Source organism: Anomaloglossus baeobatrachus, chromosome 8 (assembly GCF_048569485.1).
Source record: "Anomaloglossus baeobatrachus isolate aAnoBae1 chromosome 8, aAnoBae1.hap1, whole genome shotgun sequence".
Taxonomy (NCBI): Eukaryota; Metazoa; Chordata; class Amphibia; order Anura; family Aromobatidae; genus Anomaloglossus; species Anomaloglossus baeobatrachus.
The window spans coordinates 197671392-197696428 of record NC_134360.1 but is presented as its reverse complement, the minus strand read 5'-3'; the positions used below and the strand labels follow the sequence as shown (position 1 = coordinate 197696428).

Sequence of the window (25037 nt, the reverse complement as noted above, 5' to 3'; positions counted from 1 at the left end):
GCATTACCGTGCCAGTATAGCACTGGATTTAGTTTATATAGGAAAATCCAGGTGACTGATGCGCTTTAAAAGCTCCAGTGTCAGTGCCGGGATTTGCTGTCATGTGACTCTGCAATTATGCATTCCCTGGGACAGAATCTGACCAGACTTTTTCCCGCCTCACGCATTACACCTGCATTAAGTATGAGACCAGAAACAGTCTAGTTGGACTTTGTCCGTGAGTTTGTATATAGCATACATGCAGTTGCGTGCGATGTGAGGGTTCAGAAGTCTGCAGTCATGTAGGGTGACACCAAATGACTGCATACTTGTTGTTTTAGACCCTTAAATTTAGAAGCAGGTAGTCTTTTTAACCGATATGCCAATAATTATTTGATTTTTTCAAGATGTATGAAACTAACAAACTGGTATTCGAGAATTGGAATGTCTTCTAATTTCTGTAATTTTAATATGCTTTATTGTTGTCCTTTAATAAGTGGCATGGCACACCATCTAAATAGATCAATTCATAGCTTGCAAAAATATATGTAACTGGGATAGGAGCAGCTCACAAAAAGACATTAAGTGGATTAGGTTACATGACACTCATTACTACATTATCAATTTTAATAGAAACCAATATATCAAGGTGCTGCACAGCAAGAAAATTCAATTACATTTTATAAGTAACTTATGTAAGTCATTGTAGTCACATTAATCCTACAAAAATGTAAAAAAGTGTCAACTTAAAAAAAAAAAAGTCAAAACTCGACCAATCATATGGCATAAAGGCATCTTCTCCCCACCCACTGTCCTGGAGTGACAGGTCTCTCCCTATACATGCAGGGAGAGATCTAATCACTCAAGGGGAATGGGAAGGGGGGGATAGAAGCCACTGGGGAGCCACCTGCCCGATTAGTCTCCCATGCGACTCTTTCACCAGCTTTTATGGTATGCTTTTCTCTGAAATGCCTCAGTGTTTCTTGAGTGCAATATTCCTGGCTGAAATCATGCAGCTGAGTACCTGATACATGCTGCCTGTGGATCAGTTAGTCAGCTATCAGGTTCCCTTTAAACTATATCATATTTTTATATTAATCGTATCCTGCATACTTCATGGTATACAGCAATATACTGGTCTGAACTCAGGAGTACAAATAAAGTAGAAAATAAAATACATATAGTTATATAGGTTGAAAAAAGCCCTAGGTCCATCTAGTTCAACCTTCCTCCACCAATTATATATTTTGTCCCTAAAGGCCGAGTCACACACAGAGATAAATCTGTGGTAGATCTGTGGTAGATCTGTGGCAGATCTGTGGCAGATCTGTGGCAGATCTGTGGCAGATCTGTGGCAGATCTGTGGCAGATCTGTGGCAGATCTGTGGCAGATCTGTGGCAGATCTGTGGCAGATCTGTGGCAGATCTGTGGCAGATCTGTGGCAGATCTGTGGCAGATCTGTGGTTGCAGTGAAATTGTGGACACTCAGTGCCAGGTTTGTGGCTGTGTACAAATGGAACAATGTGTCCATGATTTCACTGCAACCACAGATCTGCCAAATATTTATCTCTGTGTGTGACGGGGCCTTTAGTCATTTATAACCAACAATGTTGTGTGTACTGAGGAAATCATCCAGCTCTTTTTGAAAAGCTGTTATAGTATCTGCCATTACTACCTCTTGTGGTCGGCATTCCACAGTCTGACTGCTCTAAGGCGGGCTTTGCACGCTGCGACATCGGTAACAATGTGTTACCGATGCTGCAGCGATAGTCCCGCCCCCGTCGCGCGTGCAATATCTAGTGAAAGCTGCCGTAGCGATTATTATCGCTACGGCAGTTTCACAAGCACTTACCTGCCGTGCGATGTCCCTCTGGCCGGCGACCCGCCTCCTTCCTAAGGGCGCGGGTCGTGCGGCGTCACAGCGACGTCACACGGCAGGCGGCCAATTGAAGTGGAGGGGCGGAGATGAGCAGGATGTAAACATCCCGCCCACCTCCGTCCTTCTCATTGCAGCCGGCGGCAGGTAAGGAGATGTTCCTCGCTCCTGCGGCTTCACACACAGCGATGTGTGCTGCCGCAGGAGCGAGGAACAACATCGCACCTGTCGCTGCACCGGCATTATGGAAATGTCGGAGGCTGCAGCGATGATACGATAACGACGCTTTTGCGCTCGTTCATCGTATCAAAAAGGATTTGCACGTTGCGATATCGACTGCGACACCGGATGTGCGTCACTTTCGATTTGACCCCATCGACATCGCACGTGCAATGTCGCAACGTGCAAAGCCGCCCTAACTGCTAATATATAGCAATCATTGGAATTTGTCCTTTTACTAGTGGAAGTGGTCTACACTAAGGAGGCTGGACAAAATTAGATTGTTAGCTCTTCTTTCATTTAGTTAAGACAGACTGTATTTGCTATATAACAGCATGGTGTTACAATTCCTGGCGCTGCCTTCATTAATTAGCAGATTGTTCCCGCTTGTTAATGGAATTTTCCAAAGGATACAAGGTATATAATTTGTGTATGTAGTGTTGTCTAGGAGAAAGGGACTGCAGCCAATTCCGGCAAACTAGCTCCCATGCACATGGCAGTGCAGACTACACAGAACCATAAGTACTGCATGTGCTGCCATATGGTGCCTCTATACGATATAGGTTTAGGGGATTACCTCCATAAAACAGTATGGGATGCTACAATCAACAATTTCATAAATATCTGCATGTGTAAAATTGGGAAAGGCTAATAATCTATGTTGTCCGTGTTATGGTTCCATACAACCAAGGGCAGATGTATGAAATATCTTATACATTATCTGGACAGTTAGTGAGAATCTTTCCCCAGTTTTTTGCTGCCCCTTCTGAGAGCAGAATGATCTAGGGGCAGAAAAACTGACCCTGGTAGTATATTGCTTACTGGGCTGTATGCCGTCATTTGGATAAAATCATTGTTTTATCTGCTGGAGATCTAGCTTTGCTCTGAATGCTGAGCTCTGTAGAACTCCATCCACACCACTGATTAGCAGCTTTCTGTCCACGTAAAGTGTACACAGAAAGCGGTCAATCAGTGGTGGGGGCGGGGCTGGACTACCTGGCAATAAGTTTCCTAGTCCTCTAGTGATAATCTCCTGCTGATGAAACGGATTTTGATCAAAACTGTACTACGCAGACAAGTAAGTGACATCACTGGCATCAGGGTCTCTGTCTCTACAATATGTTGCGGTCACATTAGGTGGTAAAAACCTGGTGACTGGCCACTCGGAAAATAGTGGAACTTTATTAGATTTCTGACAATCACTGCACAAAGGCAGCCATGTTGAGGTAAAGATGGGCAGTGAGCCCCATATAGGTGAATAGGCCCCATGACGATCGGGAGGGTTCAGGGTAGGAAAGGGTTAAGGTATATGGCTAGAGGGTTGTATATGGGGCTTTTGGATTGGTGGGAGAAACGGCAAAGGGGATTGGGGGATAGACTGGAAGGGGTGGGGTGTTGCAGGGGGTATAAAGGGGGCTGTGCATAGGTCACTGCCTCTTTTGTCTTACAAACAGTGTGTCCCACCTGTGCTGCTGCATCGCTGACCTGCAAGATGGCGGCCCTGGCTGCACTGCTGGTAGGGCCTCTGAAGTCATTGGAGTGGACGCGCTGCGGGAGCAGCTGCGGCGGTCTGCGGGGCTGGAGCGGTTAGGCCTGCTGCTCCTGCACCCGGGCCTGCGCTGCGCGCTCGGCGGGCGCGACCACCAGAGCGCTACTCCCCCGGCAGGGGGAGGAGGAACAGATTTAGGAGCCCCCTCGGGGACCCTCCACGGCAGCGGAGCCCTCCTTACCTGCTGGAGAGTCACCGGCCGCCGGGAGGAATCCTCACCGGAGATCCTGTGGGCCGGAAGTGGGCGGAGCTTCGGCAAGGCCTACTTCCAGTTTGCGGCCTGCACGGCCCCGGACTGGAGCGACGGCAGCCCCCAATGAAGTGCTGGCTGGGGGTGGTGCCCAGCGTTATGGAGCGGGAGCGGAGACCCCCTGCAGGCGGCAGGGCAGCGATCGGAGAGTGAGGGGCAGCGCAGATCGGAGCGGCAGCCAGAGAGGACCGGGGGCAGGGCCCTGCAGTCCACAGAGCCGGATGCTCCGGTCAGTAGTAACGGTCCCCCCAGCGGGGATCAGGCTGGAGGGAGTTCCCTGTATACGTTGGGAGCGGCACGGCCTCCCTGCAGTCGGCAGGGAGGGAGACCCTTAAAAATGAATGAAATGGGGACGGCACAGCAGGCAGGAGTGGAGGCAGAAAAGAAGAACGGCGGCAGGACGCCGCGCTGCGGAAAAAGAAAGAGGCCCAGTGGGAGACGCCTGGAGGAGAAGGGTGCGGTGACCGTGGGGGTTGACGGCCGCCAGAGGCAGGCTGTCCCCTCGCTGGTCCCCCCTGAGGACTTCAGAGGCGTTTCTGAATCTGGCGAGGAAGAAGGCCTGGAGGAGGCGGCTGGACGGATGCAGCGGCAGCAGGACGTTCGTGTTACGGCTGCTCCGGATTCGGTTCAGAGGCAGCCCGGTGAGAGGACAACCAATATGTTTAATGTTGTGGGTAGCAGGAGCGGGGGCGGGGGTTCCTCTGCGGGGGGTAATATGCTGATTGCGGGTGCGGTCAGTCAGTCGGGGTTACCCAGGGGGGAATTTTGGGGTCAGCTGTTGGGGGGTGTTGCAGGGGTTGTTGGCTGAGCGGTTAGGACGGAGCGGGCCTGGGTCTCCGGCGGGGGCTGGGGTGGGCCCCCCGGTGGGTGTGCTGCCGGTGCGCAAGGTAGAGGCTCAGGAAGCTGTGTCGGCGGTTGTTGCGGGTTAGGCGGACGGCGCGGCGGCTGAGGCAGTGGTTAGCAAGGACGCGGAAAAGAAAAGGATGAGTTTGTGCGTTTGGACGATAGGGCACGGAGTGAAGTATACGTGTGCTTTGAAAGTCCATTAGGGGTACATTTAAAAAAAAAAAAAAAGGAGGTGAGGGAGAAGATACGGAAAAGGGAGTATGTGGAAATTTTTTCCCTGCTCCACTTGGAAAAGTTTAACTTGGACAAAGTGAAGCCAAGTGACTGCAAGAAGGAAAAGGAGGATGAGGAGAAAAGGAGGTATAGATTGATCCCGAGAACTTTTACTAACTGGCTACAGGCCTTTGCGACCCTAGCCAGTGTGATTGGGGAAAAGGAGCCGGAGCATCGTTCCGCCCTTTTCGGTTACATGGACTCGATCGGCGAGGCGTACAGAGTGTGTGTTGGTTTAGGCTGGCTGCGATATGACGAGCAGTTCCGGCAACGGAAGGCTCTGCGGCCTGGCATCCGGTGGGACCACAAAGATATTTCCTTGTGGATGCGGTTAATGACTGCCCCGGCTCAGCCCTTTCAAGGGGGTGCCGGGAGCCCGGGTGCGAGCGGCGGGTCCCCGGCTGGACAGAAAAAGGGGCATGCTGGCAATTTAATGAGGGGCAATGTAAGTTTGGGGCGTCGGGTCGGTTCAAATGCGAATGTTCCGGTTGTGGAGGTTCCCACTCTTTGGCCAGGTGTTTCAAAAAAGGTAAAGGAAAGTTGGGGGAGGGGTCTGAAAAAGGGAGGACGCCAGTGAGGGTAGAGGCGATGCTTCCCTATTTAAATAGATATGCGGATGTTCGGGCGGCAGAGCTGTTGGCGACAGGTTTTAAGGAGGATTTACGGATTCCGTTTGAATCCGAGGAGCCGGTGTTTCGCCCGGGTAATTTGAGGTCCGCTAAAGAACATCCGGAGGTGGTAGGGGAAAAGCTGCAGAAGGGGGTGGAGTTGTGGAGGATGGCGGGCCTGTTCAAGGACCCGCCATTCTCCAGCTTGAGGATTTCGCCACTTTGGGTGGTACCCAAGAAGAAGCCGAACAATTTTTGGCTCATACATCATTTATCCTATCCGGCAAGGTTGTCAGTGAACGATGGGGTTTCACCTGAGTTGTCTGCGGTCTGTATGTCTCGTTTGACACGGCATTGGAGTCAGTGCGGGTAGCCGGGCAGGGGGCCCTGATGGCCAAGGCGGACGTGGAAGCAGCTTTTCGTTTACTTCCGGTGCATCCAGAGAGTCTTCAGCTTTTAGGGTGAATGTGGGATGGTGAATACTATGTGGATCGGTGCCTGCCCATGGGGTTGTTCCATTTCGTGTGCTTATTTTAAGCGTTTAGTTCTTTTGTGGAATGGGAAGTCAGGGATGTGGCAGGAGTCTTGTCAGTGATTCACTATTTGGATGATTTCTTTTGCGTTGGCCCGGCGGGCTCCTCGGTTTGTTCCTTGTTGATATTTACGTTAGAGCGGATAGCGCAAAGCCTGGGTATTCCGTTGGCAAAGGAAAAAACGGAAGGGCCAGTGACGGCGCGGGGTTTTGGGAATCGATATTGATACGGTGGCTATGGAATGCCGATTGCCGGAGGGCAAGCTGCGTGATTTGAAGGCGTCAGTGCGGTTTTTGTATCAGGCTAAGAAGGTGCGGTTGCGGGATTTGCAGTCAGTGCTTGAAAAATTGAATTTTGCCTGTCGCATTATGCCGATGGGGCGAATAGTTAATAGGCGATTGGCGAGCGCAGCTGCAGGGGTGACAGCTCCGGATCATTTTGTCAGGGTGACGAAGGTGATGAAAGGAGATCTGCTGGTGGGGGATGCGTTTCTCAACCAATACAACGGAAAGATGTTATGGATGAGCAAGGCGTTGTCAAATAGACCACTGGAATTATTTATGGACGCGGCGGGGGCATCGGGTTTTGGGGCAATTTTTCAAACACATTTGTGCGTTGGGAAATGGCCACGGCTTTGGGTGGAAAAGGGGCTGGTAAAGAATCTCACGCTGCTGTAACTGTTTCCCATCATAGTGGCAGTGGAGTTGTGGAGCCCCGAATTTGCAGGCAAGAAGCCTTGCATACATTGTGATAACATGGTGGTGGTGCATTCTATCAATTCACTGTCGGCTGAATCACATCCGGTAGTGGGGTACTTGAGGCATCTGGTGTTGCGTTGCTTGGCGCAAAACACTTGTGTGGTGGCGCGGCATGTGCCCGGGTTTCAAAATGAGGTGGTTGATGCGCTCTCACGGTTTCAGTTTCACAGGTTCCGGAGACTGGTGCCGGGAGCAGACGAGGATGGAGAACTATGCCCGGAATGGCTATGGGACCTGGCGTCTGTGTAGCATTTGAGGGACTTAGGAGATCGGTGGCCGAGGCTACTTGGTGCCGATACCAGTCGAAGTGGCAGGAATGGGTAGAGTTGGAGAAGGCGGATTTTCTGGAGCCTGGTTACACGGGACGAGTGTTGGGGGTTTTGTCGTTGATTAGTGGGGATTTTTTCAGCAGGTCGGTCTGTTTCGGTCATAGGTTACAAGTTGGCGGCGTGGGCTTTCTTGTTTGAAATGCAAGGGGTTCGGGACACGACAATGATTTTCTGGAGCGGCAGGCAATGAGGGGTTTTCGAAAGGGGGCGTGGTCGCGGGACCCAAGGCGGCCTATAGCGTTCCCATTGGTTTGTTTGCTGGGGTGTTTGGGGGGTTATATGCTCGTCTCCTTATGAACGAGCCTTGCTCACGGTTGCCTTCGTATTGGCGTTCTTTGGGGCCTTTTGCATCGTAGAATTGGTTAGCCCGGCTAGTCAAGCGGTAGGCGGACTGTTGAGGGAGGATGTGATGCTTGAGATGGATAGAGTGGAATGCCGGCTACGATTTTCAAAGATGGATCAAGTGGGCCGTGGACGCCTGGTGGTGTGGTTTGACTTTCCAGGGCACCAGCTATGCCCGCTGGTACAGGTGACGGAGTTTTTGCAGGTGCGGAGTGGTTACCCCGGTATTTTTCCTTCAGGTATGTGGATGGATCCGCTTTATAGCGATTTCAGTTTATCGCAGTGCTGAAGCCGGCTTTAGTACGGGTGGGGGAGGAGCCAAGGGATTACGGGTCCCACTCCTTCCGGATTGGGGCAGCGACTGAAGCCGCTAGGTGGGGGGCTGAGTGAGGATTGGATTTGGCGAATTGGGAGATGGTGGGGAGCTTTGCGGGTGGATGTTCGTCGGGACATGGAACGTTATTACCCCACACCTGGGGTCGGTTGGTCACGGCCGAGGTGGTCCTCTGGGCCGGTTGGAGGTTACGGCCGGGGGATAGGAATGATGGTTGGCCTCTCGGACGGATCTATCAGGTGTGGTTTGTGGAGAATAAGTATATATGTACAGGTTATGTGTTATCAATGGGTGGCATGTGGAGCTACGAGTTTGGGTACATATATACTGTTAAATAAAGCTGTGGCCATTCGTGCAATAAAGTCGTAGTCTGTGTCGTTATTTTAGGTACAGTTGGTAAGGGGAAGTTTTACATTGGAGACCCGCTTATCCCTAAAGATACGTCAAGAAGAGCCGACCCTAAAACAGTGGATCAGGAACATTTGGAAGCAAAAGGTATTTAGTACTGAAACATATACCCAATTGCATTAAATTAATCTATAGGATGGAAGGTTAATTTATAGCTCTACATTGCTTTTGTTTATACAGATATACAATATTTAAAAAATATAACACATTAATACATATTTATGAAGCATAAGAAATGTTTATGCAAATGGAAAACGATCAACTCTAAATCTATGAGTTTTGTTTGATTACTTTGAAAAAACTTTGAGGATAACATCAGATAAACACATTTCCTCCAGAATTTCTTACAAAGCGATGAATATCTCATGAATGCAGGTATATTCCCTAATAGCTGGATGCGGAGTTCTTGAGATTTCAAGGACAAAAATGTGCATACGGTTAGGATTGTCTATTGTCCTACAATTCACATTATCATTCAGCTGTTTTCATATTATATACATGCTTATCAGATTTGCATGCAAGGCTTCCTTTGCCAGACAAAAATCTATACAGTGTGTATGTCTATTATATATACAATATATATATATAATATATATATATATATATATATATATATATATATATATATATATATATATATATATATATATACACACACACACACACAAACACACACACACACACACACAGTACAGACCAAATGTTTGGACACCTTCTCATTCAAAGAGTTTTCTTTATTTTCATGACTCTAAAAATTGTAGATTCACATTGAAGGCATCAAAACTGTGAATGAAAACATGTGGAATGAAATACCATACATAAAAGAGTGTGAAACAACTGAAAATATGTCTTATATTTTAGGTTCTTCAAAGTAGCCACCTTTTGCTTTGATTACTGCTTTGCACCCTCTTGGCATTCTCTTGATGAGCTTCTTGAGGAGTTCCCAGAGATGCTTAGCACTTGTTGGTCCTTTTGCCTTCACTCTGCGGTCCAGCTCACCCCAAACCATCTCGATTGGGTTCAGGTCTGGTGACTGGAGGCCAGGTCATCTGGCGTAGCACCCCATCACTCTCCTTCTTAGTCAAATAGCCCTTACACAGCCTGGAGGTGTGTTTGGGGTCATTGTCCTGTTGAAAAATAAATGATGGTCCAACTAAACGCAAACCGGATGGAATAGCATGTCGCTGCAAGATCCTGTGGTAGGCATGCTGGTTCAGTATGCCTTCAATTTTGAATAAATCCCCAACAGTGTTACCAGCAAAGCACCCCCACACCATCACACCTCCTCCTCCATGCTTCACAGTGGGAAACAGGCATGTAGAGTCCATCCGTTCACCTTTTCTACAAAGACACGGTGGTTGGACCCAAAGATCTCAAATTTGGACTCATCAGACTAAAGCACAGATTTCCACTGGTCTAATGTCCATTCCTTGTGTTCTTTAGCCCATACAAGTCTCTTCTGCTTGTTTCCTGTCCTTAGCAGTGGTTTCCTAGCAGCTATTTTACCATGAAGGCCTGCTGCACAAAGTCTCCTCTTAATAGTTGTTCTAGAGATGAGAAGGTGTGTCCAAACTTTTGGTCTGTACTGTATATGTGTGTATATATATATATATACATACAGTGTACAGCTTGCATAACAGTGTAAATTGTCTAAACTCAACACAGTCATTAATATCTAAACTGCTGACAACAAAAGTGAGTACACCCCTAAATGAAAATAGCCAAATTGTGCACAAAGTGTCAATATCTTGTGTGGCCGCCATTATTTTCAAGCACTGCCTTAACTGTCTTGGGCATGGAGTTCACTAGAGCTTCACATGAGCTACTGTGTTACGGGGGGACTGGCAGATTAGGATAAGGTGGTAAATATCCCAATTCCAGTCAGGGTCCACCGTGCTCCCAGATGGAAAAGGAGATGCTGGTAACCCGAAGGTTAGGCGGAGAATACAGAGCTGTGTGGCTCAGCAATAATAGGAGCCTGATCCAAGCTAAATAACACTTGGATCAGGAGACTGTGAACCCTGTTCGCATCACAGGGTCCACACACCCAGCCCAGGAACACCCCTGTTAATGCCACAGGAGTCCTGGGGTTCGCTGTCCATGTGTCTAGAGGGCACACCCAGACAGCTGGCGCAGCAGCCGCAGCCCAGTTAATCCCACTGGGCTGCACTAGCAGGACTGGACGGCAGGAGGGAAGCATGGCACCAGACCCAATCGTGCTGAGCCACGGGTGTCTTGATATGACATATATTTTTATAATTTTCCCAGATTGGAAAAGTTAGCCATTGCATAAAATGTCTAGGTATTATAAAGAAAGACAAGAACTTCTCAGGGTAAAATCTGATATAATGCTCAGATTGGAAAAGTCTTTAGTAACAAACAGTCAAAAAACTATTGAAAGAAGAAATCCTAAATGAACAACAGGAAATCTTTACTGGGAAAAACCACAAAGAAACAGAAGTGTCATTCCTGACTATTAGGGGTACTTTGCACACTACGACATCGCAAGCCGATGCTGCGATGCTGCGATGCCGAGAGCGATAGTCCCCGCCCCCGTCGCAGATGTGATATCATTGTGATAGCTGGCGTAGCGAACATTATCGCTACACCAGCTTCCCATGCACTCACCTGTCCTGCGACATCGCTCTGGCCGGCGACCCGCCTCCTTATAGAGGGGACGGGTCATGCGGCGTCATAGCGACGTCACACGACAGGCGGCTAATATCAGCGGAGGGGCGGAGATGAGCAGGATGTAAACATTCTGCCCACCTCCTTCCTTCCACATTGGCGGCCGGGACGCAGGTAGATGTTCCTCGCTCCTGCGACTTCACACATAGCGATGTGCGCTGCCGCAGGAATGAGGAACAACATCGGACCGTCGCAGCAAGGTAATTATGGTTTTCGCCGACGCTACACCGATGATACGATTACGACGCTTTTGCCCTCGTTAATCGTATCATCTAGGCTTTACACACTACGATGGCGAGAGAAACGCCGGAAGTGCGTCACTTTCGACATGACCCCACCGACATCGCACCTGCGATGTCGTAGTGTGCAAAGTGCCTCTTAGTCTTTAGTAACAGTCAAAAACATGAAAGAAGAAATGCAAAATGAACAACAGGATATGTTTACTGGGAAACAAAAAAAAAGGAATGGGAAGTGTGAATGGCCTTTTAATGCTAAGGGCAACTGAGCCAGTTTCACCGATCTGCTGCTGTCTGCTCTGTCCACCTACTTTTGGATGGGCCACCCCTATAGTATTCTACATTTTGCCTGTTTGTCATTTAGGTATTCTATAGAATAACTAGGAAATGTATGAACATCTGATGTATTTCATACTTTGACAACCCATTTCCGGCATTGTATACATTCCCTAGGTATTCTATAGAATGCCTGTTTTTACACATTGCCAGTAAGAGATATTTTTTATTAAATTGCTTGCCATATGCAACAACGGGTTACATTGTTTTAGTCTTCATATCATTTAATGTATACTAGAAGTTGAGAATTCAACCACTATCTTACAAGTATCACAATCTGTTTAAAAATGTGATTTTTTTTTATTCAGAATTACACGATGCTTAAAGGGCGATTCCCAACAATGCAAGTTATCACCTGTCCACGATTGGTAGTTGTGACGCCCTGGACTATTCAGGTCGTCACAGGTTACTGCACGCTCTTTAGTGCACGACTCAACCCCCCATGGTTCTGGGTCTCTATCCTGCAGTACTGCCTCTACCAGCATTCACAAATCCTAGATACACTTTGCACCACACCATGTCAGGCACACCAGTGGGCTGCTTAAGCAGGAATAGGGCTGCCCACCTAGGGGTCAGGCAGGGAGGTGGGAGGTGTCAGTTCAGTTCAGTGGTAGCCCTTGAGCTCTGAGGTGCTCTGAGGAAGCTGGGAGTTGTAGCTCCCAGGGGAGAAGCAGACTAGGTCGCAGACGGTGGTCTGGACCTAGAGGAGTCGGACCCTCAGTCGCAGGGGATTGAAGCTAGGTGCCTGGGACCTGTCTTGGAGGACGGTTAGCAGCCTGGGCCTAATCACCAGTCCAGGACCGAAGGCACGTCGGGGTACACTGACCCTAGGTCGAGGAGAAGCTTCAGGCGACCCAGCAATTAACCTGCGGAGGATCGGGCCTATATGGACTGTTCCCACAAAGCTCAGAGATCGGGGGCACTAGCGCAACAAGGGGGCTAGGGCTTTCCAAGCAAACGGCCCACTGAAATCCCAAGTGTGAGCCCCTGAGAGCAAGCTCCCTCACTTAGCCATAGTGGGGAGCGGGGCCCGAAAAGCTCCAAGCTGACGGGCTACAAAGGACACTCTAAATTTTGTGTCAGGAGGCAGGTCACGGGCCACCAGGCAGTGCTGCAGGGGACAGTACCCGGACGAGCTCCCCACAGGAGACAGCAGCAGTCAGAGACTTGGTTTACCCTGTTGTCAGCGTCTGCTTTACTGCTGAGTGAGTACCCGACTGACCCCTGCAACCAGCGAGCCTGCGCTCCCCCTGCATCCAATACCACCATCCAGAGTTCTGGGGCCCTCCCCTACCCGTGGAGAGTAACGTCATCTTGCTGCCCCACTCCAACACCCCGGGTACTCCCAACAGCAGCGGCGGTACTCCCAATTACCATACACCACGGGTGGCGTCACAAACTGTATCTCCCCTGTAAATACCCCCTTCTTCGAGTGTGGCCCCTAGCCCCCGGGTCCGGAGACCCTCGAGCCACGAGTAATCACAAACCCCCGGATCCGAGCGGTTTGATCCGCTGCAGGGGCGGCACATAGTAACTTGCTGATAATTGGAAGCAAGACCACTGGGACCCCCATCGATATGGAGAATGGAGATCTATAATGCCCTATTAGAACAGGCATGGGACTACTAGACATAGGTTAGCATTTTACTTGGCTTTTTCCATCACAACCACATGCAATAAGTGATACAGTGGTGACCATGCCCTGTGACCCCTCTTTTCCAATGGGGAAGCCCAAAAACCTAATTCCCTGGATTGGTAGAATCCAAGTGGTTGGACCTTACCAATAGGCTAGATATCTTAACTCGTTTGGATAGGTAGTAACCTGCCATGTTATGAATGACCCAAGAGTACCTTTAGGTACCTTGGCGCTATCATTGGGTATCCCGATTAGGATATATAATTTTTAAATCTCGTGTACTTTCATGTAGCAGGAAGGTTGTTGGGTCCCAAGTATGAGACCTAATTCTGCGCTCAATATAGATACAGTATGTCCCTGCCGGCACAGATACATAACCTGAAAATTACAAAACATGCTGATTCTATTAGAAGAATTGGAGAAGACAGCATATTGTCAGCTCGTGGCACAATGGGCACCTGCAGTCTTCTATTATCCAGCGGGATGGTGTTCCGGTAATACACTGCAACCTCCTGGGAGTCTGTAAAGGCAATATACTTCTACATCATGCAAAACACTGCAGTACTCCATGTCTCAAGTGTATATTTGAGAAAAGCTGCATCTGTAAAGTGGTGTTTTACAATAAATGGAAACATTTTCATGAGGGAAGACAATTTAGGCAGCAATTCTGATTGTGACAACTAATTATCATTGCCTTTAACGTGAAAAAGTAATAAAAATGCCACTATGGTCACGTGAAGACCTCATTATTTCTCTTTTGGTATCATCTTAGCAGCTGAACTTTCACTGCTGTGTCCTCTCGGTAACCAATTTAAGAAAGACGCCGTAGTTACTGTATATTGTATTAGCTCTGTTTATCCAGATGAACTAATCGAGGATCTAGAATTCTCCTATTAGCCGTCTGTAAAACAATGAATAATAGGGTTGGACAAGCCCTTTCCATAGGATTTGTACGATGTATCAAAGGAGTTGGTTTAGCTGCAAAACATTTTCTTCAAAAATGCAATTAACAGCACCTAAAAACAATTAACCTAATACTACTGATTGGCATCAACGTTATTATTCCTTTGGCTGTAAAAATACAAAATGATCCACAAGTGTATTACACTTTTAAGGGGAACCTGTCAGGTGCAATATGCACCCAGAACCACGAGCAGTTCTAGGTGCATATTGCTAATCCCTGCCTAACCGTCCCATTATACACTAGCATAGATAAAGAGATCTTTAGAAAAAGTATCTCTAAAGATCTTTTACCATATGCTAATGAGCAAGGGGACTAGTCCCCTGGGCGTTAGTTCCCCTGGCTAGTCGGCTCCATTAGCATGTTAGTACGCCCCTGTGGGCGTGCTAACATGCTAATGAATGCGCACCATTAGAGGATGATTTCACTCACCTCTCCGCCGCAATCGCCGTCTGACGCTGGATTTCGGCTCAGTGCGCATGACTCTGAAGTTTCAGTGATGCGCATTACTTCAGTATGAAGCCGGGTCGCGTACCCGGCTTCATAGTGCACATGACCGAAACTCCGGGGTCATGCACATTGAGCCAAAACCCAGCACTGTGCGGTGATGGCAGCGGAGAGGTGAATGAGATCATTCTCTGATGCTGCGCATTCATTAGCATGTTAACACACCCACAGGGGTGTACTAACATGATAATGGAGCTGACTAGCCAGGGGAACTAACACCCAAGGGACTAGTCCCCTTGCTCATTAGCATATGGCAAAAGATCTTTAGAAATACCGCAGGTCCTGTCACATAGCCAACAAAGGCCCGGTATCCCAGCAACCACAGGTCCTATTGGTGAGGAAACCTCTATGCTCCCAGAGCAGCACCTGCCATTAATCCCTCGGCCGAGATAAAATAACATAGGAGGGAAAACAGGGCAGCGGTCAAATAAGAGCGCTAGGAAGCAACAACAAATTCCCTCTTGCTTCCTAGCGCTCCTATTTGACCGCACCCTGTTTTTCCTCCTAAACATTCCTGTATAGCTCACAACATACAGTAATTCCATTCTATGGCCAAAGTGTCCTGTATAGTCAAGCAGTAAATATAAGAATCACTGTAAATAGCATGCAATAAAATCATTCAATGCAGATAGTTGAATTATACAAGCAAAGGCAAGTCATAAAATCCGTCTGGCATGAGAAAAAACTAATTTTGTAGGAATGTGAAACGGCTTCTAATCTATGCTGTAATTCCCCGGTCTATTGTTTGTATTGAGAATGAAGCTGAAGCAGAAGACTCGATGTGATGAACGGTGCCATGGTGCGCTAATCGCTAAGTATCTCGGTCATGTAAATCAGGCGTACAATACAGCAGATCGGCAGTAGATCACCTTAAAATGTATCATGGGGACATGGAGCCAGTTAAAAATAAAAAGTAGTGGAGCTTATTGAAATAAAGCTCAGCTGGAAGGCGCAGTGCTACCAGCCAGGCTGTGATAATGCATGCCAGCTGCAAATTTGTAGACACGGCCACAAGCTGTTTGACACTCGAATGCAGTCTTTAACTCATTTATTGAGCGCTGCACAACCTCTCAATCAGCAGTTTCATTATCCTTTAAAATCATTGTATTTTCCAACATGTCATGCTGCACTCGAGTCATAGTCCCATACACCAGGTAGATAAAAAAAAAAAGGGAAATTAAAAAAAAAACCAAAAAAACAAATAAAAAAATATAGTATATCAGATAGAGCAAATAAATCAATCAATGATCTACAAGTGTAATGGGGGATTGCTTGCTTGGTCCTTGTGACTTATTGCATCTGGACATGATAATGAGTTTGTACCAGTAGGTAGTTAATTGGCCAAAGTACAGTGTTTCCCCAAAAATATCATGGGGTCTTATTTTTTGGTTTTAGAGATGGGCTAGGGCTTATTTTCAGTGGATGTCTTATTTTTTCCAAGAACAACAATGCAAATTTATTATTGAACAAAACAAATAAACATTTATTAAAGTATAGACATATTGCATTCTGGAACATCAACATAACTCTCCAAACCCTGTGTGTAACATGTTTGTGTATCCATCCATCCATCCATCCATCCATCCACCCATCCACCCATCCACCCATCCATCTCTATCCATCGATCTACACCCTACATATATATATATACCTGTCTGTTTCCTCTCCAGCCTTTGACTCCAGCTATTAAGAGACCTTTGGTCACCTGATGTGATGTCACAAAGGTCCTGAAGCAGTGTTATCAGGATATAAATGCTGGGGCCCCTATGATAATGGGAGACCTGTGAAATCGCGCAGCTTGTTCTCACTTCCCCCTAATTGTCAGTCCGGCATAGCAGCCTGACACCAGTTCTGTTAGAGACTTCTGCAATTAAGAGACCTGAAGCAGTGTTATTAGGGTATAAATCCTGGACCCCCTAGGAGAATGGGGCCAAATTAAATTGCACAGGTTGTACTTCCTTCCCCCTAACACCAGTCCTGCGTATCAGCTTGTCTACTGTTCAGTTCTTTTAGAGACTCCTGCAATTAAGAAACCTTTGGTCACATGACTGTAGTCATCAAAGGTCCTTAAACAATCTTAACCTTGGAATACAACTGCTGGGGTCTGTAAGAGTGGGGCCTAACTGTAACTAGGGCTTATTTTTGGAGTAGGGCTTATATCTAAAGCATATTTCCAAAAAATCATGTAAATTATGATGGGGTTTATTTTTAGGGTAGGTGTTATTTTTGGGAAAATACGGTATCAGCAAAGATAAACTATGAAAGACTGAATATAAAAGGACTCAATCACCTTAGATTAATTGGATCATTAATATGGAAACCAAACTCATCTAAGCACTGGATGACAGGTTGGGGGTCAGTAGTACTAAGGTGCCTGTGCATCCAGCTCAGTATAGTGTGCATTACGTGAGGTTCAGGCATACCAACTTAGGCCTCATTCAGTTATCCATTTTGTTTCCATTTTTTCATGGATACCATACATACCGATTATACTCTTTGGTGATATTCACATGTCTTTTTTTTGCGCATCACAAACACACAGACATGACGGTTTTTCTTCTGACACTTTCGATGATAAGGGCCAATACAAGTCTATGAGTCCGAAAAAAACATGTACAGCACATGGATTACATCGGTGTACCATGGCGCCACCAAATGATTACTTTATGGTGGAGCACAAACACACTTAAAGGGAACCGGTCAGGTGCAATATGTAACCAGAACCACGAGCAGGTCTGGGTGTATATTGCTAATCCCTGCCTAACTTTCCCTGTATCTAAGAGCATAAATAAAGAGATCTTTAGAAAAAGTATTTCTAAAGATCTTTTATGCTAATGAGCGTGGGGATTAGTTGCAAGGGCGTTAGTTCTTGTGCTCTTTCCACCCTCTTAGCATAGTAGCACACCCATAGGGGTGTACTAACATGCTAGTTAATGCAGCATCACCAGCGGTGACTTGTGCACCTGTGTCCGCTGAATGCTCTACACTTCCGGTCAAGCGCACTAGACCTCTCTGAAGCCGGGAGGCGTACACCTGGCATCATATTGCGAATGACTGGAAGTGCTCGGTATTCAGATGAGCGGTCACAGCGGACACAGGTACACACGTCACCACTGATGTTGCTGCATTGATTAGCAAGACAGCACACCCCTGTGGGCGTGCTACCATGCTAAGAGGGTGGAATAAGCACAGGAACTAACACCCTTGCGACTAGTCCCTGGGCTCATTAGCATATTATAAAGGATCTTTAGAAATACTTTTTCTAAAGATCTCTTCATCTATGCTACTAGATACAGGGACAGTTAGGCAGGGATCAGCAATATGCACCCAGAACTGCTCATGGTTCTGGGTGCATATTGGAAAACAAGGAGAAAGCTTGGGCTAATAATGCACTCCACTCACTAGTATACAAAAAAATCAACCATGTTTATTTAGACAGACAATTAAAAACATGTTAAAAACAAGGTGCCATCCATCATATATGCAGCATAAATAGAGTATAGTTGTCACAGGCAGAGTCCATATGGATCAATAAACAGACAGTGGATATCAATAACAATAGGAGGCATAAACAGTTAAAGAAAATATCCACATATAACAGCCCTCAAACAGGATAAAGCTGAGATGATTGAGTCACTGGGATCCAATAAATGACAATAATATATAGCAAATAGCACCAGAATTAATCAATATACAATATACAACCTGTATCAGATACCCATACTGCCACAACCAAATGGACAAAAAATCTCATCATTCTTTAGATGCTGGCATGATGTGCAAGTTCATTCCTTATTTCCCTGATGAAGCTTGTTTTTGCAAGCGACACGCGTTGGGTGGGGACTTATGAACTTGCACATCATGCCAGCATGATGATGATGATGGATCATCATGATGGATGGCACCTTGTTTTTAACATGTTTTTAATGGTCTGTCTAAATAAACATGGTTGATTTTTTTGTATACTAGTGAGTGGAGTGCATTATTAGCCCAAGCTTTCTCCTTGTTTTCCATTGTTCCCTTTGGGCTTATGCACCCTCACATAATTAAATTGGAAATTATTTATTGCTGTGTATCCCCAACTTATGTTTTTCTGGGTGCATATTGGACCTGGCAGATTCCCTTTAAGAGCAACAGCACATATCAGCATGAAAGCACAACGTCAAAATAACCTGTATGCCGAGAAGTTGCTGTGATATGTGTATGTACCGTAAAATAAAGCCATGAAGTATGGAACTGGCAGTGCCTTAGCTTGGAGTCTTCCTACATAAAAGGTTCCTGTCTCAATGAATAATTATCTGAGCCCAAACGCGGGTGAATAATTGATCAGAACTCTCACTGAAATCACAATGTATGGCCAGAAGTATAAAACTGTATGACCATAACGTATTGGATTTTTGCCATTCACTAGAGTTTTCTTCTTAAACCGTTGTACTGAAAAGTGTTGTCCTATGTGGTTTTCAGAATTTTGGGGGCAGCAGGATCCTAACATATTCTTGGTAAATATATGCCATACATTAGACATACATCTGGCCCATTAAACTCTATAGGCATATGACTATATGTACTGTATATGCCGACCACAGAAACTAGCTCCTTGTCACTTTATCCTACCTGCTCTCTATCGGCCAACCTCTATTGATTTATACCTAAAATACACTAGAATTATCCCCACCAAATACATATAACTTATGAAAATTGAAATTATATTATCATATAGGCACTACTACCAGTTAATGTTGGGATAAAACATTTTGTTAGAGTATTCAATAATTTCTAGAACGTTTGGGAATTTTGCCTGTTTTCCAAAGCATCACCCGGTAAATAGTGTTGAGATGATATGTAGTAATCTAAAGACACCACTGAACTGTTCGTCCCTAACTCCGCAATGATATTTTCTTTTCGCATAAGGAAATTTTATGGATTATTACTATATGCATCATTAGTAAGTCCTTAATCCCTTTTTTACTGTCAGACTCATGATAGCAGATCAGATAGCAGTGTAAATGTAACCTGAGGATTACAGATTTCTTTATTTGCTCCGCATTCACCATTTTGTTCCAATGCTTTCCAGGAAAACACCGTTTCATTATTAGTAATGCTCTCTTTACATTGAATTTTGGGATATGCTTGATGTATAAAACATATTAATAATCACTATAAACAGTATATTTTTTTCCCTATTGTACAAAATGGTACAATTGGGTATAGCAAAAAAGAAAAAAAATTGGAAAGTATATGCTTGCGATGGATGTATGGATAAAGATTCATAAATATTGATTCTTTTTTGGTGTATATATCTTGTGGGAAGGAAAAAGTATAAATTAATTGCATACCCCACAGACAATGTCAATAGCGCCTTAAAGGGATATTCAGAAATTAGAAAATAGTTTCTATTATCACTACCAAAACAGAGCTACTGATAACTATGAGCTGTGTCTTGTATTGCAGCTCATCCACATGTAAGTGGCAATAGCAGATACACCAGGCTTAAGCCATTGGAAAGATCGGCCAAGTGTTTTAAAAAAGTAGACTCTATTTTCTATTTTCAGACATTGATACCTTTAATTACTTTAATTACTGCTACTTTGTTCCTGCTCCAGGTCAACAAAAATGGAACAAAAAGTGAAAATTAGTGTTCAACTGACAGTACCATGCTCAGGTGCTTAGTACTCATAACTAGTGATGAGCGGGCACTACCATGCTTGGGTGCTCGGTAGTCGTAACTAGGGATGACCGAGAATGACTATGCTCAGTAGTCGTAACTAGGGATAAACGGGCACTACCATGCTCAGTATTCGTACCTAGTGATGAGCGGGCACTACCATTCTTGGGTGCCCAGTATTCATCACTAGTGATGAGAGTGAGCATTACCATGCTCGGGTGCTCGGTACTCATAACTAGTGATGACTGAGCACTACCATGCTCGAGTGCTCAGTACTTGTAACTAGTGATGAGTGAGCACTACCATGCTCAGGTGCTCAGTACTTGTAACTAGTGATGAGTGAGCACTACCATGCTCAGGTGCTCGGTAGTTGTAACTAGGGATGAGTGAGCACTACTATATTCGGTATTCGTAACTAGGGATGAACGAGCACTACCATACTCGGTAGTCGTAACTAGTGATAGGCGAGCACTACAATGCTCGGGGGCTCAGTAGTCATAACTAGAGATGAGCGAGCACTACCATGCTCAGGTGCTCGGTACTCATAACTAGTGATGAGCGAGCACTACCATGCTCAGGTGATCAGTAGTCGTAACTAGTGATGAGTGAGCACTACCATGCTCGGTACTAGTAACTAGTGATGAGTGAGCACTTGAGCACTACCATGCTGTGTGCCTGGTACTCTTAATGAGCAGTTGGATGCTCAGATGGGCACGACACGAGTACTTGGGTATAATGGAAGTCAGTGGGGAACGCAAGCATTTTTCCTGGAAATCTTCCGGAAAATGCTTGAGTCCCCAATTGACTACCATTATACTTGGATACTCGAGTGATGCTCATCCAAATGTCCAACTGTTCATTACGAGTACCGGGCACCAGAGCATGGTAGTGCTCGCTCATCACTAGTTACGAGTACCAAGCACCCTAGCCTGGTAGAGATCTCTCATCACGAGTGAAAATCTTTTTTTAAGAAAAAGTATAATTTTAAAAGATTTGTCCCAACTGGCCTTTATCTCCCAGCTTGAGAAAGGAGCTTTAATATGCCCTGTTAGAATGCATGTCACAGCTCCACTCATTGTCTATTGCCCTATCTCCCATAGACAATGAAGTGAAGCAGCGATCATATGAAACCATGCTATTTCATTCTAACCCCAGCATTTCCAAGCCCTCTTCTCTGGATCTGTGGAGATCTCAGTTGTCGTCCCACAAGTGACTGGCAAGTTGTCACTTATGCTGTGAATAGCTAACAACTTGTCAAATTGGGACAATACCTGCCAAAAAAAGATCAGCACGGCAATCTCAAAAGAACACCACACCAACACACAGGTGCGCTCTCGCGCACATACAATTATTGCCTTGTTTTGTGTAGATGTTCAAATCGATTAGTTCCGGAGATCCAAGACAGGAGTCTTCCAAACCGAGTTCTGAAGGACTTGGGATTTTCGGAGTCCTCATCATAGTTTTCTTCGCATTGTTCTTGTGTGGCCTATGTCACACATATAAGTTGAATTGTTTTCTCATTAATTTACAGCAGATGTAAATATGAGGTGTACTCTTTAGATACATCCTACATCTGATAACAAAACACTTTAGATATACAATATTCTCAATAATTTAGGTAAAGCATTTTTGATGACATGGAGGAACATGTGATCAAAGAACAACGGGACCAATGATAACTAGTGATGAGCGAATTACAAGCATTCGGGTTAAGATAATTCGCAATGAATCCCAAAGTTCTATTCCGGTATTTGTCACAAATAACGAACCTAATGAAAGCCAATGGAGAACCTGAACATTTTTCATGAAGATTTTCCAGAAAAATGCTCGTGTTCCCCAGTGACTTGCATTAGTTTTGTTATTTGTGATGAATACTGGAATAGTACTTTGGGATTTGTTACGAATAATCAAAACATGACTAGTTACTATTCGCCCATCACTAATGATGAGAACACCTTGTAAGAAGCACTTTATTTCCGAAAAAAATGGGGGGGTGACTTACAAACCACATATGACTTACCGGGGCAGCAGTTGTGGTGCAGGGTCGGCGATACGGAGGGCGTGTCGCTGCAGTGGAGCAGCTCAGGTGGGTCAGTGTGTGGCAGCGGAGGGTTGGCAATATTGTGGGCTTGTGGGGTATCATGGCAGTCAATGATCTGCCAGTGGGCTCAGAGGAGGGCGTTTTTGCAGCTCAAGAGGGTCAGTGTGCGATAGCAGAGGGTCAGCGATACTGTGGGTTCATGTGGTGTCACGGCGGTGGGCGCCATTGATCTGCAGACTGTTTTGAATCGCCGGCGGTTAACGTGATGGACTTCAAGAAAATGGCGACAGAGGCCAATCTTCGCAGGTACCGCCTCTGCAACCATTTTCTTGAAGTCCATGGCGTCAATAGCTGGTGACTCAATGGAGCCCACAGTCCGCTAGCAGATCAATGGTGCTCGCAGCCGCGACATCATTGGTTGAGGGCAATCAATCAGTTTTCAACTGGCTAACACAATACCAAAACTTTTTTCTTTTAACTGAATATATTGTCTAACAGCACTGGTCATCTCTTTTAAGAAACTTTTTAATACAATTTTGGGTGGGAATCTCAAAGACGTTTCACTGTGTGAAGTTTATTAAGTCAGTAATGTTTATCTTAATTGCCTGAAATCATCTCAGGTACTTGCTAATTTTTACATATATATTACCATCATAACAGTTTACATTAAAATTAAATTGCCTTCACTCAAACTATAGACATATATCAACAGTGATGAGATTTTGTATAAACGGTAATGAACACATTTTTATCACCAGAGCTGAATTGTAAATGTATCGAGAAATGTGAATATAAAAATTTGCTGTCATTCTAAAGTCTCATGAAAGCATGACTATGACCAATTATCACCACAGACCATAATAAACTTTATTACACAGCAATTAAAACATAGAAAACAAAAAATTACATTATATATATATATATATATACATATATATATATATATATATATACAGTATATAAAAACGGGACACAATCTACACAATGTAATAGAGAAAAAGGGCTTAGTTGGCAGAGAAAATCAATAACCACAGAATAAACCAAAGATAAATATGGTTTATGTTAATGCATATGGCATGCCAAGCAAACCCCGACGCGCATTTCCCCACAACGAGCTTCATGTCCTAATCCATTACAGCTTTGAACATGAGTCTATCTTTATTTTATAGACAATCATCTTGGCTATCTCATACATAAATTTGACTTGAAACTATTTAGCATATGATTAGTTATGCAGAGTCTAGTCATGTCACTGCATTGTTATGGTTTTGCTCCTGGTGTTTGAAAAATTTATTTCTTCCTGTATACTACAAATTACAACCTGTTCTCACATTCCCTAGTAGCTCAGTGAGTTATTAGATGGATTCCCAAGCAAAAGGTCACTGGTTCGAATTGAGGAGCAGCCATGAGGAAGGTTTCCAAACAAAAGAAAAGTAGTAGCATCCAGCTCATCGATAGCAATCACTCGGCTAAGAAAATTACCAAACTGCGTCATGTGAGTGCCATCACTGTTGGAAGTATACGAAATCAGGTCCGTCCATCCATTCAAAAAGCAAAGGGTGGACATCCATGCAAAATATCAGAGTCAACAAGTCAGCTCATCACAAGGTCTATTAGTTCATAGACATGTATGCAAGCACCATGTGACACCCGTTACTTAAGTCTGGAATGTTGGCCCGAAAAAAAGGTGAGGAAACCTTAACTTCAATATTGTCATAAGCGTCGGCTCGAGTTTGCAAAAATGTACAAAAAGTGGATAGTAGAAGATTGGAAACTGGAGATTTGGAGCAATGAGGCGAAAGTAAATAGACTTAAGCTCTGATGGGCGCAAATAGATCTGGAAGAAACAAGGGAAAAATGGGCTAATGGATCAAGAGATTGAAGGAACTGTCAAGTTTGGTGGAGGATGATGATCTCAATGCTGAGCTATATGTCAGTATCCTACAAGGCAAGTTACTTTGTGCAAATCGAGTATTATGGGTTTGAAAATGACGAAATAGTGTTCCAGCAGGACAACACTACCTTGAGATTGGTGAAGAAACAGTTTAACAACAATGAAGTAGAGCTGCTGGATTGTCCCCACAGTCCTCAGACCTCAGTTCAATTGAACAGTTATGGGTAGAGTTGAAGCAAAAGCTGTATACATAGCCAATAGAGTCTGACCAGCATACACCAACATTGGGAACATGTAGAAGAGACCTGGGAATAAATTTTGGTTGAATCATGCTTGAATCTGATAAAGAGCATGCCCAGAAGGACTCACGCAGCATTTAAAGTCAAAAGGTAGATTTACAAAATAATAACAAATTAAATTTAGATTTTTAGGAGTATAACAGTAACAATGTAGAGAGAGACATGACAAGAATCTGTCATAACTAATCATATGTTATACCCTGTCAGGTGCAATATGAACCCAGAACCACGAGCAGTTCTGGGTGTATATTAGTAATCCCTGCCTAACTGTCCCTGTATACACTAGCATAGATAAGAAGAGCTTTAGAAAAAGTATTTGTAAAGATCTTATATTGTATGCTAATGAGCACAGGGACTAGTCTCCTGGGCGTTAGTTTCCCTGGCTAGTTGCCCCTCATTAGCAGGTTAGTACGCCCCTGTGGGCGTCCTATCATGCTAATAAATACGAAGCATCACAGGATTATCTCAC

At 45.1% G+C, this 25037-nt stretch overlaps 1 protein-coding gene across 1 annotated transcript in view; it reads right to left on the bottom strand.

The window, feature by feature from the left end:
- The window catches only part of PLPPR5 (phospholipid phosphatase related 5), a 325748-nt gene that overhangs the window by 7733 nt on the left and 292978 nt on the right, over positions 1-25037 (bottom strand). The window lies entirely within an intron of this gene.